The sequence below is a fragment of the Camelus ferus genome, chromosome 11 (assembly GCF_009834535.1).
Source record: "Camelus ferus isolate YT-003-E chromosome 11, BCGSAC_Cfer_1.0, whole genome shotgun sequence".
Lineage (NCBI taxonomy): Eukaryota > Metazoa > Chordata > Mammalia > Artiodactyla > Camelidae > Camelus > Camelus ferus.
The window spans coordinates 3,480,045-3,494,097 of record NC_045706.1 but is presented as its reverse complement, the minus strand read 5'-3'; the positions used below and the strand labels follow the sequence as shown (position 1 = coordinate 3,494,097).

The following is a 14,053-nucleotide window of genomic DNA, read 5'->3' as shown; positions in this document are numbered from 1 at the left end:
GCGACGCGTCCAAGGAGCTAAACGCTCACTATTTAGATAACACTATCATTCTGGTTGTGAGGAGCATTTCAACCTGGGATCCCTGACGGTCACCGAAACCGTGTGCGTTTCTCCAACCTCAGCTGACACAGACGAGGGGAGAGGAGCTGATTAAACTAGGGGCGCCTGCGCCCGTCCCTCTAACGCAGTGTTTATGGGCACTTACACACAGAGGTCTGTGCCGTTAAAGAGTTTACTGTGAAATGGAAAAGAAAGCCAGATTTTTTCATTACAATAGTAAGAAGACACAGGGCCAAGTATACAGTATTTACTCTGATTATCCCTGATTAGGGGACGTGTCATAACAGGTGAACTGAATCTATTTCTTTTTACTAGATTCCCTAAAACTTTACATCATTCTGTAGCAAGAAAAACATCCGTTTACTAGGACGATGTGATGGGCTCTATAGAACGGACTTGTGAACAAGGGGTTTTAGCAAAACTGAAAGCCACTCGGCCCAAGGATCTTTAAGTCCCTTCCAGGTGTTTCTGTACTTCAGTTTTTCCTTCTTCATTCTTAATGAGGAGCCCAGTTAGAAGCTGGAATTAGTTTTAAAATGCGCCTGCCTATTGTAAAAGGTCCCTGAGCATGGAAAGGGTTCTTCAGTGATGCTCCACGCCTCCTTCCCAAGGTACACCTTCTAAAGAGCTCCCACCTCCCCTCCCCCTGCAAAGTGCTGCTCCCTTAAGGACAGCGAGCACAGCGCCAGCTCCCTGTGGGGCCCCAACAGTCACCTTGACCCACGGACGAGTCAGTGCTGCTGCTGTGGGCCGGGGGGCAGGCCACGCACTCTGTTTCTTCCAGTTCCATTGCATCGATAAGGATGAGATGAGGCGTCGACTGCCATCCCTCCCACCAGGGAGGCTGCGCTGAGGAAAAAGACGGAGGACGTGGGTCAGTGTCCCAGCACACAGCCCCCGCCGCCCGTCACAGGTGCCCACGCCACTCTCTGTACTCATGAGGTCAGGTTTGGGATGGGCGTTGGTTTGATCGGAATCATACAGAGGAGATGCTTTCCTTTACGTTTCTCTCCTTTCCCCGTTCTTTGCGTGCTGTGCTCGCCGGTCTGTCACAGGAGTTGCTAAGTGACTCCGTCTGCCCGGAGGGAGTGGGAGCTACTTCCTCTCTCTCCGGCCCAGCTCGTGGGGCCTCAGAAATCACCGCAGACAGAGGGAGCTTTTCACACCGCCTAGTAATACAGTGGCAATGTCGGCATCTTCCCTGTTGGACGGCATCTCTCACACCAGAGAGCAGGCTGATTTCACAAAGTAGATGAGAAAGGACATTCTGTCACATAGGGCCTGTCCCAGGAATAGATGGTCAGAGCAGTGGGAGTTGTTCAGATTTTGTCCCCAAGGCCATGCGGAAGCACTGAAGACCTTGGAATGGCGGGGGATTTCGGGAGGACCCGTCTGGGCGTAGTGTGCGTGGAGCGGGCTTCCTTGTTCACCCTCTCACTCGCTCTGCCGGTCCCTTCTTCCCAGAACTTGTTCCCAACTGAAAACAAAAACCGCTCCCCGGCCTCACCCCAGTCATGCTGTCCCAGAGACCCTCCAGGGCCTTCTGCCGTGCACACCTCGGCGGCGGCCAGCAAGTCCCAGCCCCCAGCCCTCCCACCCCAGAGGGCAGAGCCGGCTGAGGCGCTGCTCAGTCTGCAGAGTTGACCAACGTATCATGGCCAAGGTGGCAGATGGAAACGCTCTGCTACCAGGGCGCTCGGGCTGGGAGGGCTCCGGGCGGGTCTTCAGCTGTTGAGTATATAGCCCCGCCCCCACCCCGCGCAGGCTGTCTGAGGCGCTGAGCGTCACCTGCACTCCGGTGGCGGGGCGCGGGGTCCTCCCGCACTGCGCTCCAACCATCGGTCTATCCGCTTAGACGTTAAACTGGTCAATTACGGTTGCCGGGCAACCATAACTTCTGTGCATGTGCCTCCTGTGGTCTTGGACGCCAACCACAAAGTGATGATAACAGGGTTTTTTCCTCCCCCTGACCAAGATCCTTCTTTATATGTAAATTTATGCTTGAGTTGTGTATTTAAAAATTAGTTTCTATGAGTCATGAGCCTGAGGTCTGTCTGAGCTTTCTTTTCCCCCTAGGTGTATAAAAATCAAGCTTGAAAGTTCTGAGATCACGGAGATGGTGTAAAACAAGGCCAAGGCGGTGACTTCCAAGGAAGCCGTTTGTTCCTGCGTACAAGCTCTGGACAACACGCATACATGGGACTCGGGCTCACGGGGCAAGGAAGTGCCTGCCTCCTGCCACGTCTGCCCCCGCCCTCCCCCCGCCTTCCTCTGCTGACACTTCCCCAGTGCCCCTTGGTGCTGGGCTGCGGGAAAGACCTCGCTTAGATCCAACCTCGCCCTGCTCTCTGGGGACACATGATGTAGCAGGCAAGGCGTCCAAAGACCCGTTTTGTTCCTAGGTAGTGGGAGAGGCTCCTGCTGGTGGTTTCCGGGGGCTTCTGAGCCCCACGAGCCGGAAAGGAGAAGGAGGAAGTGTCCCACAGGCCCTCCAGAGGGGCTGAGCCTCTCGAGACCACCGCAGGCCTGCGGTGAACTGGCGGGAGTTCTGGGGTCCAGGGAGGGGCGCTGGTTTCCTCCCACGAAGTCCACACCCGCTCCACCAGCTAGTGCGAGAGTGACTGAGGCCCTCGGAAAGTCAGTTTCCTCGCCCGAAGGAGGGTGACCGTCATCACCGCCCCTGCGTTCAGGGCTCCCGTGGAACCCAGCGGTCCCCTCCTCTTCCTGCTTTCCTTCCTGTGAACTTCAGCCACTTCGGGGATGGAGGGCAGGGACCGAATGCAGCTGCATTGTAAATACTCGGTAAGTGTTTCCAGGTTTGGGGGGGAAGGCAGATCATTCCAAGTGAAAAATAAATAGCTACGAGGAGGATAGACAGCACGTTTCCAGAAAGAAAACACTCGGAGCCAGCCGTACTGTACTGTGCTATTAGCCTCCACTGTTTTCCTTTGCTGGAGTGTTTGCCTGGCCGGCGAGGGAAGGCGGGAGCGGAGGGGCCCACAAGCAGCCGGGAGGACATAAATATTGATGAGCACATGGGTTTCACATTAGCTTTTGATGAAATGTTTCATGGGCCTGAACCAGTTTCCCAGATTAAGAAAATCCCCTCCCCGCCCACACACACTACTTATTTTCTCTCCAAACTTTGGTTTGCGTCCCATAGACATGGACATAATTGGCTTTGAAAAATCACTCTTTGCTTTTTATCTTTCCGTCTCTCCTCTTTGTCAGGGCTGTCCCCCTCGCTTCTGAGCCATCCGGGTGTGGTGAAATACAAGGATTCGATCCGACTGAAGTCCAATGATGGTAAAGTACACGACTTTCTTCTGTGAAATCTTATCATCTGCACCTAATTATCAAAGTTCAGGATTACCATTTGGAGGGAATTGTTCACAAACATCTGCTCTTCAAAAATCTAAGCCTGGCTAGAATGTCCCTCCTCCTCCGAAATTTCTAAGGCCAGACTTAAAGGGAACCGCTGAGCAGTGGGGGGGCTGGGAGGGACTGGACAATTAGCACCGTCTGCCTCTGCCGGGTCCTCAGAAGCCATTCCCACATCGGGGCTGACAGCCGGGATGTTCAGCTGTTGAAACTCTTGGTGACAAATGCAAAATTCCAAAGAAAACCAAACCAAATTCCTCTGATTGAAAAGATGTGTGGGCAACTCACGAAAGGTCTCACATGCCAACAGATGTAAATGCGGTGCAGAAAGGCGATGCCAGCCAACCAGAGGCAGAGGAACCTGGAGGTCGCTGCCTGAGGACGCAAGGTGAGCTTGGCGGGTCAAAGGAGACAAAGAAACTGACACAGATAGGAGAGGAAGGAGGATTCAAGCCCACTCAGACCAGATCTTGTTCCAGGAATGATGGTGGGTCTGGAACTGGCATCCCTTTATGAGAAAATAAAGCCAGAACTCATCAAGACTGGCTGAAGACATTCCCATCCTGGCTGGAGGCGCTTTCTAAACAAAGACCAAAGCCACCAGTGAAGAGAGGTCTCCTGTGGCCCGACTAAACGGGCCAGCTCGGCCGGAATGAAGAAGGTCACACAAGGACGCTCCACCACACAACGCAACGGGAAACCTTTGCCAAAATGAAGGCAGGAAAGTGTGCCTGCAGGCATGGCGGTGCCTCCTCCCAGGTGAGGGGGACTTGGGAGTGGACCTTGGGTCATTCTTCCAGACACAACTTTGCAGAACTGAGTCTCTGGGCAAAAATGCCATCGAGTCCCAGAAGTGGCAGGGCGCTTTGGATGAAGCAGACAAGTTTCTGACTGGAGGCCACCAGCCAGAGGAGGGAAGAGGCTCCCGGAAGTCACCTGCAAACGCAGGCGCCAGGAAAGGCTTTCGGCGCCTAAACACCGTGGGCGTGCCGGGATCCCAGGCCCCCCGCCGTGTACAACCAGCAAGACTAAAACCGGCCTTGGCTGGCGTTGCAGCTTCTTCTTCCCGTTGAGACAATGTGGCCGCAGGTGGGACCCACCTGAGAATACATTAAGAATATAAATACTTTAAGAATACTTAATATAATTTAATATAACACTTTAAGAATAGTGCCGACTATTTAAACTGTTAAATATCTAATTTGGCTTTTAGATTTACTGAAGTCAATGTACTTTGTTTCCATTCCATCCAAAATGAAAGCTGAATGATGAAAGATAGTTTTTGGCTTTTGTTTTATCCTAACGAGGCATTTTGAGTCAAAACTCTTCACTCTCAGGGTTGTGACCAGGACACAGAAGTGAACATTTCCTCTGTTACTAATCCCACACGTCTCTGAGGCTTGCCTGAGCCCTTATCTGGTCCCGGGGGTCAGGCTGGGCTGCCCGAGGGTAGGGGCTAGAGCCCCCTCCCCTGCACAGTTGTATGTGGAGTTGTGCGTCCTTCTCACACAAGGAAAACCTCCAACACCCGAAGGAATGCAGTAAAGTATTTTCAGACAGCGTGAAGGAGTTTTACAACAGGTTTCATCTATACAGATGGAAATCATCCAGGATTTTTTTTTCTGGCCCATCATTGATTTTTCTATCCCTTCAAGAAGGTGTTATTTGATCACTGTGGGAAGAACAAGATCGCTGGGCAGAAGTCCATCTCCTCCTCTCTGAAGAGCAGTGCACACTGGCTGAGATAACCCTCCCTGATTGGCTTACGGGTTCTCTGATTGTAGATGTTTCTATTGGCAAAAGTTGACTTTCCATCAAAACCCAATGCCTGAGACATCAATCTGCTTCAATAAACAATTATCCTAAATAACCTACAATTATACATAACATTTCCGAAGAAGATTATCAAATACTCAAAAGTTTGTGGGTTGTTTTTTTTTTTTTTTTTTTTTGGCCAATATTTTCATCCCTTGCTGGTCATAGACTTAAAAGCTTGAAATAGAATTTCGTCTCCTACCAATTTTTCCCATTTATGTTTAGAAAATATTGATTTTTTTTTAAACTGGAGTTTTAATGGACCTTGAAATTAACATGGCTTTTATTTCTCTGCTGTGACCCCGTCATCTCTGATGATGTCACTGTGTCCCCCAGAAAAATCATTGGCCAGCAACTGGCGTGTAGCGTCGAGGCACCAGGGGCAGATCAACAGCACCTGTTTGTTCAGATGTGGTCATTCTTCCCTGGAAGAAATGATCCTGCTTCAGAGAAGCAGGTGTGAGACAACAGGAACTTTTCCCACACCAGGTTGGCATGACCTTCTCAAGAAACAGCACTAGGTTGCAGCTTGAAATTGAGGGCACAGCCAGGGCGTCTGCGTTTTTCAGAAGCGCCACAGGTAATCTTCTTGTGCAGCCAGGGTTCGGCCCCACCGTCCACAGAGCAATGGTACAGCACGTGCTACAGACGCTTGGCAGACTTCGCGAGCATGTGTTGGACACCAAATGGGTGGCCCTGTCTGGGTGAGGATGGGGAGTAAGTGGACCTAAAGTCCAGGCAGACAGGAAAATAAGTAACTAGTGAGTGGGGGAGGTGGGCTGCAGCAGACAGCAAGGGCCCAGAACGTCAGGCTGGCCCGCTGGGGCCAGTGAGCCCTGGCCAGCTCCTCTCCCCGACAAACTCAACCGATGGTCGGGGCCGACAGTGCGCAGGAAGAGAAGAAAAATCTCAGAGCCAGAGAGGAGGCCGCTTCCCCTGTTGAAATGGCCTCATCTGGCGCATCAGTCGTGCTGGATGGGTCGGCAGCGCGGGGGGGATTCGTGGAGGGGCCGGCATCTTTTATTAATCACACAGATGTGGAGTTGTAGGGTCCCCTCTTCAAGGACAGCCCGAATCTAGGGAAATACCTCCCCAGAATGTAACAATTTTAAGGACAATTAAATCCAGAATGTAAGCCACCACCCAGGTTGCATCCATCCTCTGGGATTATGGGGCGAGGAGCCAGCATTCTCTAAGTCTGTAGGCTTCTGTGATGAACATCCGCCTAGGAAGGGCCGCTCCCTGCACACCCGTACCCCTCTCGCCACTTCAGCCATCCTTGAACCCGGGGGAGGGAGCAGAACCAGGGGGGCCCAGTGTGGCCCCTGAGCTGACTCAGCTGCCAAGGTCAACTTTGTTTGTCAGATGGAGAATTGCCAGGAATAAGGCAGTGCACCTTCGTGGGTAACAGAGTGACCAGGGCCCAGAAATGGGCACCTTTATTACTCCTCTGTTGCCAGCGGTGTTCCGACTCATGCGGGGCTCCGGGGAAAACTGTGCTCCCATCTAGTGGGTAACGAAACAGAAGGCTGAGATCTCGGCCATGGGACCGGAGGCAAAGCTGGGAAGCCCGGTGGCCAGCTGGAATTCCAGGAACTACCTGCTGCGCTCCCGTGTCAGACAGTCCCTTTGCGGAGCTCATCCAGCTTGGTCCAGGGCGAGGACCACCTGCCCTAGAGAGCGCGCAGCCTTTCTTAAGGGATCTGAGGAGACTCCATTGAAAGGATGGATGAAGCATATGGGCAGGTCTGGTGCCGCCTCCCACCGACCGGAGGGGACCTCTGGCAGGAGAATCACCCATGCCCTGTTCTCTAATCCCCCACCCCCGAGCCCTGCACTGGCTTGCCCGTCCCTCCCCCCAGCCCCACTGCCAGCTCCATGTCCTTGGGAACCAAGGCTTCTTAAGACCGGGTTTCCCTAACAACCAAAGCACTTAGAAGAGCAGAGGCCCGGCCAGCTCCCAGCTTCCAGCCCACCTTCTGTGCAGCTGTCAGGCCCAAGCCAGCGGGGACCATCTGTGACAGCACCCCTCCAGCCTGACCTGGCACCTCTGCACAGGCCCGGGTCCCAGGCCCTCTGCAGGGACAGGCCTTCCAGGCAGCGGCATGCCTCAAGGGAAGACGTGCAGCCCTGGGATGGCCTGCCTGCAGGGGGCGTCTCAGCTTCCTGCAGAGTCTCGGGCCCAGGAGCAGCCGCTGGGCACAGCCTCAGGCGGAGACAGGTGTGTGTGCAGGAGGACGTGTGTGCATGCGTGCGTGTGTGTGCAGGGACCACACACGCAAGGGCCCCGGGCAAGCCGGGCTTCGCCTTTGGGAGACACAGCCAAGTAGCACGGGGGTGCCTGGGGCCATCCCCTCACCCAAGATGAGGGTGGGAGCCCGCAGACGCCCCTCACACCTGAGGGTGGGGTGTGGGAGGTCTTGTCAGCTGCTGGTTTCTACGCCACGGTGTCTTTTGAGGACGAGCCCCCTGAAGAAATCCATGTGGAGGCTGTTGACTCAGTGGAGCAGCCTGGGGGAAACGCCCGGCCGTGTACAACCCAAGCTGCTGGGAATAAGAGGTCGGGGGCTGAGGATAGTCCTCCGTCAGTTTGCTCAGCGACTCCCCATCCCCCATCCCTGCCCCCACACCCTGGGTGCAGCTTCCGGGGCATTCACAGCATGGAATGTTCTTTCAAAGTGGTGTGTCTCTCGAGAACAGCAAATATGCCTCACCTCCCGTCAGAGCCACTGGTGGGCGGGGCGGGGAGTCCTGCAGCCCCCGGAACACTGGACCCTCCTGCGCTTTGCTGGGGGCGGTGCACCCCTAACCAGGCCAGCTGGGGTGTCCCAGGGACCTGAGTGCAGAGAAGAGCGTCCGTGCCCGGGAAGGGTGGGAGAACAGCTGAGCCAGCCGCAGGGGGCACGTCTTTCTGCTTTCACGTGACGGGTAGTCAGGACGGTGGCTCCAAGGCGAGGGGCTGATGGGTCACAGATGCCCACCGAGGCTGGGGCCTTTGGCAGAAACGTCTACACGTGCTGGATTCCACAGGTGCAGGGAAGTCCCCACTTTGAACTTGGGCCCAGCATCCCACACAGGGGCCCAGGAGCGGGGATGGCTCAGCGATTACGACTGTTCACCCGAGAGGCTGCTGGACTTCTCCGCCACAGCTGGTTAGATTTGCAGATGCTCTCTGGGAACCGTCTGGATGAAAGGTCTATAAACGTAGTGTCCAGGTGACGAGGGGAGTAATGACTCGTATTCCATCCGCTTTGTACCTACTGACCTCGGCCTCCACGGGGGGCGGGCTCTGCTGGGCTGGCGCCCTTGCTGCGCGCAGACGGCAGCCCCCGGAGGCGGGGATCCAGGGGGACCTGCAGGGATTCAGCCGCCACCGGGGTCCCCCATCACCATGCGGAGAACTGTCGAACAAGGGAAGAGGACTGCCCCAGGAGAGCTGAGCGAGGCTCACCAGAAATCCTGGAGCTCTGAGATGGAGTCCTAGGAGAGCCCACACATCCTCCAGAAATTCTGGAATTAATCACGAGCAAGCTTCCCAAGTCAAGATTTCCTGAGCTGGCATCCTCACCCAGAGCTGAGGAATCACCGCAGCCAACTTTGCTGTAGGAACGAGTATCTAGTAGAGAGCCCTTGTTGGAGGCTCCAAATTTTCCGTGAGTCACGGGTTCTCCGCTTCTCCAGATGCGCCAGCTCAGGTCAGGACATAGAGCATCCCGGTCATCTCCCCATCCCCTTTCCCAGCCGCGCACAGACGGATGGCACTGCAGGGAAACCCATCATGCAGATAACCTGCGCAGGAGAATCGCAACGCCGGCGCCCAGTCAATTGACCCTTGCAAAGCCGGGGGAATGTGCCAGTCGTGTGAGTGAATGCTTCCCCAACTAAGCAGAAAATGTAGTGAGTTGCCAAACGTCCTTGACGACACAGCACATATGTATAAAATATGCATATCGGCAGAGATGTTTTCCCTAACAATGCTCTGGGAAATTACATTCAATTTCTAAATGATCCCCCGCTTCCCGGCGTCGCCCGCAGAGACTGGCACCAGCGGCGCGCTCAGCAGAAACAGAGCGGCGCCTTGTTACCACTGCCTTCACGAGAGCCAGGGATCAAATATTTTTTCACAGTTTTATGTGGATAGTTTCATGAAAATTGATCAGGTCTAAAAAGTCACAGTCCAAATGAAGCTAAGGTTAAAGATAATTTATACATGATATTCCTAATTTTATTCCGAGCCCTTTTATGACTATGTAGGCCTTTATGGCTTTAAAGAAAATGTCAGTGGCTGCAAATGACATTGTACTGAACAATCTGGTTATGAGGGAGAAGACATTTAAAACGACTCCACAGCAGCAGCGGGGCTGGGTGGTGCTGAACGCACACTTTCCCTCAGCGCAGCCACCCAAAATTCCTCGCCGCAGTCTCCAAGCCTTCACGTGACTGTACGTTAAGCGGAGGGTCTGCGGGCGCCTCTTTTTTCTCTCTTCAGGCCTTTTTATTGCCCTCGGATTCTTCCTGTAGATTGAAGTTATTTTTCGAGGCCTCATTTTTCTGTCCATTATCAGGAAACCGAAACCCAAAGCTGTTGGGAAATCTGATTCCAAACGCCACCTGAGTCCTGTGGGAGACAGACAGACGGACGCGCCCGCAGGGGCAGGCCGAGTGTCAGGGAGCGGTCACTCCACACTGCTCCGCCGGCCTCTCGGGGACCCGGCTCAGCAGCCGTCCGTGTCCAAACTCAGGCGCATCCAGCGGCAGCCGGGCCGGTTCCGCCCTGCCGGGCCGCTCTCTCCTCCAATAACTGTGGCTTCTCATCTGATTGACAAGAGAACCTTGCCCTTGGCTGAACTTCCACGGAAGAGTTAGTAAAAAGCACCACTTCCTGCAAGCTGAAAGGCCAGCCTTGACCACGCCTGAGAGCCCCCAGGCTCTGCTCAGCCCCCGCCCCTCCCGCAGCACCGCCATCAGGCCCTAGAGCCCCAGGGATGCTGCTGGCCTGACCGCGCACCCGGGCCCCGAGGCTGCGCCCGAACACCCTCCCGCCACCCAGGTAAGCGCTGGAAGGCTAAGCGGGAAGCACTGAGTGGCAGGCGGCTGCTTCCTGGGTGCCGTCCCTCCCTCTGGTCATCTGTGCTGCAGACACGTGGCCACGTGGGGACTGACCTCCTAGATTCGGCTCACATGGGCTCACACTTTGGCTCCTCTCACCTAAACACAGTCACACAGACAGTAGCACCAGTAGCTCACGTGCACTCACTGCCGGCTCTGCTCCGGGTCTGTTTAATCCTCATCCCCTTTAAGCGAGGTGATGCTGCTCCCCCATTTCACAGAGGAGGAAGGAAGGGTCCTGAGTGTTCCCGGGGCTGGGCTGTCTGTCTCTCCCCCTCTGTCAGGTGAGACTACTGACAGCCCTCTCGGGGCCACTGGGAAGAGCAGGTGGACACCTGGACAAGGTGGGTTCCCAGCTGAGGCCCCCACGAGTATCGTGGGTCAGTGAGCACAGCAGCCAGCGTGGCCCCGTCGCCGGCAGGAGTCACCGTGTGGTCAGCGAGGGGACCATCCCACTCGATTACCTGCAGGACCAGCCACTTCATCAAGACCATCCCTGTCACCCCTTCCTGCAGGACGGGGCCAGAGTTTTTCATCTCTTTGTCCGGAGTTCCAGCCACTGCTGTCTCACACCCCACCAACACCTCATCTTTCCAGCACAGGTCAGGACGCTGGGAAAGCTGGACGAACACCCACCCTCACAGGCAGGCGCACACACACACTATAAGCACCTCACAGACACACATACACACCACACACACTCATACACACACTACACACGACACACACCACTACCACCTAGCAGACACACATGCTCACACGCTTACTCTGGGGTGCCTGGTCCAGAGCCTTGTGTGAGAAAAACCTAAAGCTTCATCCCAGCACACGCGTGTGTGAGTTCTGTGCTCACATTTGGTGGAAGCAGAAAGGGCCTGGTCAGTGCTGTGAATCCCAAAGTTCTGAATCAAGCCTGTGGCTTTGGCCTCTTACTGGCCAGTTTTCCCTGGGGCCCACCAGGCTGGGGACACCCGTGCAGGATGTGGCTCTTCCCACGAAGAGCACCCTCTCCAGAGCTGACCGCCTCTCTGGGGAAGAGAAGGGGAGACCTGGGGTGGGGATCCTGGCACCCCCACGAGTGCCTAAGGGTGCTCACCTGAAAGTTAGTTCCCGGTGAGTGTTAACATCGTACCCCTGGCTGAGCAGGAGCCGAGGGCCTGCCGAGCTGAGCGCTGGGGCTCCCGAGTGGGGAAGTCACAGGTTTTCTTAGGAAAACCACATACTGGATGTCAATTTCCTTTTCCTTGAAAGTGCGGAAGATCAATTAGGGGCAGAATGTGCTCCGACCGGAGCTGCTTTTCAGGATTTACTCTGCAAGCTTCCCCAATCCTGTCCCCATCCTGCGCCGTCAGAAATGGGTTTTGCTTCATCAGAAAAGTGCAGCGGAGTCCCCATTAGATCATCGATCGCCTCCGAGAGGCCGAATCCACAACATGTCCAAGGATGCCGTGCGCTAGCCACGACTCAGAATTCAGAGCCGGATAGAAAGGAAAGGAGATGACCGATGCTTCAAAACCTGGCAGGAAGTTTGAAATGAAACCCCTTTCGGGAGTGGGCCTCCTGGGGCAAGTTCTGGAAACCACGTCACCCCAGCCGTGTTCTCCGTGTCCTTCCCGGCTCACTCCGGCTCCTCCTGATCTGTCCTCGGTCCCTCCTTCGGCACGTGCCCACGGGGGCGGCCCCCGCTGGGCTCCACCCTCTGTCAGGCTGAGCGGTGATGGAAGGGGTAGGTTCTACTCTCTCCGGGCTCTCCCTCCTGCCCCTCCACCATCGACAAGAAGGGCCCTGAAACCAAGCGTGCCCACCAGGGGGTCAGACTGGAAACAGCCCCTCTGCAAAGAGGTGAAGACACGCCCAGCCCGCGTGGACACTGGCTTCTCAGTGTCGCTGACGTGTGAGGGGCCAGGGGACCCTGGCTGGGCTCTCCATCTCCAAAAGGAGCGCCCTCAGACCAGGCTGGTGCCCTCCACCTGCAGGGCCTCCCTGTGCCCAGGCTGCGGCATCCGCGACAGCACAGGGGGAGCATCTTCCACGGCCTCCGCTAACCTGTGAACATCCGAGCTACAGGGAGGGGACAGACACTCACAGGACAGCACATGAGTGCCAGCAGCTCCACCAACAGCATCTCATTTAGACCAGTGGGAGTTCCAAAAGCCAGCTTTCTTCCTATTTAACTCATGAGAAAACTGAGGTTTAGAGGGAAAAAAATTAGTAAAAAAGAAAAATTAAAATATGGCCACCAAGTGGCAGAGGTGGGAGGGTCTGTGGACTCCGAGGAGCCCACCATTCCTGCCGCGATGCTGGGGACACTGGCGAGCAGACAAATACAGACGTGGGTGTAGATCCCCCACCCATCACTAGGGCGCCCAGCCGAACCCTGCACCCAGCAAGGGAACAAGTGAACTCTTCTCCAGGGTCCAAGTCAAGCCCCTGGACCAGCAGGCCCCGAAGGGGTACTGATGCCAGCGATGATGACTGGCGGCTGCTTTGTTGAACAAGACATGCAGGGTGGAGAGGCCAGTCTCACTTGAGGACCCACTGTGTGCCTGGAAGATGGGGAGGAAGGCCGCGTGCTTTCCAGCAGCCTGGTCCTCAGCACAGTTAGCTCTCTCTTCTGCGCGGGGAGGATCTGGAATTATTTTACTCAGTTCTGCAGAGAGGCAGAGGGGGTATGTGGATGACTTGTCATGACAGTGAAGAATGCTTTAATCAGCGTCTGTTCATTGTATCCAAAGAGCTGGAAAGATGTTTGGGCATTCCTCATCCCATTGTCCAGAAGAAAGCTCTAAACCCAAAAACGTTCAGCGCTGAACTGATTCAGAACTTCCTGATGGAAACGGAATAGATCAGGAAAAGGGGTTTTGGCCAGGACTCCAGGAGGCCGCCCTCCATGCTGTCCACCGGTAGGTGGAGGGCGGCTCCAGGGTGTTTGATGGCAGCTGAGGGGACCATGTGCACAGAGCACTGTGGGTGTCTTACCACGAGTGAGACCAACTCAGCCAAGATCCTCAAGCCGCCTTCACAGAATTTTGTGGCATCACGATGCCAGGAGGGCCCTTACACGAGTCCTGTTCGACCCCTGGGTGCCCAGAGTGGGACACAGAGCCCAGAGAGGAGTGCTCAGCCCTAGACGCAGCAGAGTCTGGGTAGCCTCCCCGGACCGCCAGGCGGGCGAGTCACAGCCCGGGACTGGGCCCCCCGTGCGGTGCTAAGGCCGTCACTCACATTCTTGAATGTTTGCAACACTCGGAGATGAGACCATTCTCTTCTTTTGAGGAAACTGAGGCTCCAAGAAGCCAAGTCTCTTGTTCAAGGTCACCGGCCTGTGTCTGCAGCCCCATCTGCTGTGCCCACCTGGCGGCGCGCATCTCCCTTCCTTCTGTCCTCAGGGCTTCTCTTCCGGACAGCCGCGCAGTGCCTGGTCCTCCAGCCAGGTTTTAAGCAGGTGACGTTACCCGGTGTGTTTTAACACGTTGAATCTGTACACAGAAGGAGAACTCCCTGTGTTCATGCGAACGTACAACAGAAGAGGAGGGGTGTCAGCTGGCATCAAGAAATGAAACGAGCATCTGCCTGGTGGAACGGGGTCCAGTTCCTTCCATGATGGGATTTGTGTGACTCTGTGTCCCATTCTACGTGGCGCTGTGAAACCTTCCGGCGTGTGCGCAAGAATCAGTCCATAACACGTACT

At 55.3% G+C, this 14,053-nt stretch overlaps 1 long non-coding RNA gene across 1 annotated transcript; it reads left to right on the top strand.

Moving 5' to 3' along the window:
- The first annotated feature begins 2,187 nt into the window (after positions 1-2,187).
- Positions 2,188-5,360, top strand: LOC116666916. The gene is made up of 2 exons (XR_004323720.1): positions 2,188-2,862; positions 3,292-5,360. It is a non-coding gene; the product is annotated as an uncharacterized LOC116666916 (long non-coding RNA).
- Positions 5,361-14,053: the final 8,693 nt, after the last annotated feature.